Source organism: Lactuca serriola, chromosome 3 (genome assembly GCF_051521515.1).
Source record: "Lactuca serriola cultivar US96UC23 chromosome 3, Lser_US96UC23_V15, whole genome shotgun sequence".
Classification (NCBI taxonomy): Eukaryota; Viridiplantae; Streptophyta; class Magnoliopsida; order Asterales; family Asteraceae; genus Lactuca; species Lactuca serriola.
The window spans coordinates 14,153,187-14,156,345 of record NC_136410.1 but is presented as its reverse complement, the minus strand read 5'-3'; positions in this window follow the sequence as shown (position 1 = coordinate 14,156,345).

Here is a 3,159-nt window from a genome sequence, read left to right as displayed (position 1 = left end):
CAAATCAAATAGGGCCTAAGAGTTATGAAACCCAAAAATAAATTTAAAAAGTCTCAAAATTTAATTAATTTTGATATCCAAATATTTATTAAAACTCAAGACCCTAAAAACCCTAAAATCTCAAATTTATAAACTCTAACACCTAAAAATCCATAAAATTTGGTATGGACTTTATAATATCAATTTAAAATCACTAAAATTAGTAAACTATAACCAAGGAGAAATAAATTTTAAGTCATTAGTATTTAACCTTATTTTCTAAGCCAAAAATCAAGGTTTGATGAATGAAAATTAGGATAAGGTGCATATTTTATAAAAACTTGATATATTTATAAAATAAAGTTATATTTTATAAAATTTAAAAGAGGGAGACCCTCTCTCCATTCAAAATTTGACTTCCTCTCTCTCTCTCTCTCATTTCTCTCCTCTTCCCAACACACTCAATCAATTCCCTTCCACGCTCCATTTCCCCATACTTCACTTTCTCTCTCACACTCCCTCACTTCATTTTCTCTCTATTCTCTCTTCCTCTCTCCATCAACAACGAAATTCTCCAAAGAATGGGACATAAAACACACCTTGAACTCTAAATCTTAATCATCTTGAGGTGTTCTTGAAGGTAAAAATCGATTTCTACTTCACCATTCCTTAAATTTTATTTGTTTTTCATGGATTTTCTCCATATTCTAATCCATTCTATTGTAAAATCATGAACACTTGCACGTACTCACGGTTTTGATGATGATCGTGGTAGGATTTCATCCAAAAACAACATGCATGTTGTAGATGGTCAAGGAAATGCACTTTTCTACATGTTTTGGTGGAAAAACACCACATGCATCCAAAATTTTCTTTAAAAATGAATTTTGAACATTTCAAACTCATTAATGGTCTTCAAAACAACATGCATGTGATGATCTTCAAGCTTAGATGCTTAATGATCAAAGTTTGTTGTTAAAAGCTTTCAAATATGTTCATAAATGATTTATTCTCAAATAAATACTTAAGACTCTTTTCTGATCAAATCAAATTTTTTCAAGAATCTTACTAATAAAATAAGATGATCTGTAAAGTTTCAGAAAATAATTCATTTTTCTTGAATTATTATAAATATTGCAATAAAATAGGGCAATAAATCATAAAAAAAATATTTTCTTAGGTCTATAAATCCTAGGTAAATTCGTGGATGACCCTTATGGGAAATAATGACCTCTCATTAACTTTCATCGATTTTTGTTACTGTTTAGTGTAGTTTTGGATTTTCTTTTTTTTAGCTGCAATAAATCATAAAACCACTTTAGAGAATGTGAAAATGGTATCTAAGAATTTTCACAACTCCTACCCGATGTTTAAGACTCAGAAAAGCATTTTTAGAATTTATTACAATGCATTCCTAGTTTTCCTTGATTTTTGTATTTATAATTGACTAAAAATAGGAAAAATAGTTTTACTCATCCAAAATTCAAGAATATTTACCAAAAGACCTTATAGTATATTAGAACGCTAAATAAAAATACGGATGGTTTTGCTATTCAGTATGCTATTATTCTTTTTATTTTCTAAGATTAAATACACTTAAATAAACAAAATTGGATTCCAGTAGATAAAAACCACCTTTGATATTTTTTCCAGATTATTTACACTGTAAATGAAGTTTAAATTTTTTTTTTTGGTAATTTACTTTAACAGTTTAATAATTATTCTCCAATTAATTATTATTTAAGAGGATAAAAAAAGACAAATTGAAAGACTAATTGAAAAATATCTTTTATATTTTTCACAGCTTCTACATGTATAATAACATTGTTAGAAAAAGTTTGGGAAATTTTGGAAATAGTTATCTATTTATTCCAAATTTTGTTAGAATAAATGAGTAAAAATCATAAAATTGGGTTAAAAATTTTAGAAATCCATTTTTATATTTTTCCCATCTTAAGTATGTCTAATGGCAGTAGTATAAAAAGTTTGGAAATTTTTATCTAGTGGATTCTATTTTTAACGAATTTATATTGTTATGAAGGCATAAAAATTTGGAAAAATAATTAATCACATCAAAAATTCAAGGGAAAATTTTGTTAGACCTCTACTATGTTTAGAATGAAAATCCTTAGTTTGAGAATTTTTGGAAACTGTTTGATAATATTTTGGAATTTTAGAAGCTTAAAACACCTTTAAATGTGTTGAAATACCCTCAATTAATATTACAAAAATCTGGAAATTAATATCCAAAATTGTCTCAATCACATGAGTTATAAAATTTCACCATATCAGAAAAATGTTTGTAACTTATCAATATTAAATTTTAACACAATAGTGGCATAATTATATTGTAGTAGTAAGTATACTAGTGTTAGATTTCGATTAGAGACTCACTAGCGAATACCATTATTGTAGGAATCGGTAGTGGTACAAGTGGAACATTGTTCTAGGCACCATTTGCATCATCTCAATGTATTGTGAGTATTCAGCACTCCCCTATTTTTGGGGTTTTAATGTTTTAGGATGGAAAAGCATGTCCTAAACTATTTATGTTTGTTGTATTTATTTGACTCGTATAAACTTGGTTGCTATATTTTGCATATTGTGAGTGTTCACGACTCCCCTATTTTTGGTTTTTATGTTTTGGGGTGGAAGAGCATGTCCGAAAAACTGTTTTTTGTTCATTGAATTTAAATTGATTTGTATCAAACTTGATTGCTATATTTTGCTATGTATGTCTATGCAACTTGAAACATGAGGCCTTATCGTCTTACCCCCTTCTCGTACACTTTAATCCAACCATTAACTCTTTGAGCCAATGGTCATTATGGATAGCACTATTAGGAATTGACAACTCCTCGCTCGCCCGATTGCTTGAGTGCATGATACCATATTCATCTATGGAACAATAAGCATGGATCTTGATAAGGCATCAGTCATAGGCTTGGTTGTGAACTCATTGTTTATTCATATACAAATAAACTTGTTTATTAATTATAGCAATGGACTTTGTTTCTCATTATAGCAATGAACTTTGTTTCTCATTACAACAACAAACTTTTATTACTAGAAACTTATATACATGTTTTAGCAATGAAATTGTTTGCTCATTATAGCAACGAACTTGATTACTCATTTTAGCAATGAAAACTTGCTTACTCGTTTGAGTAATGAACTTTA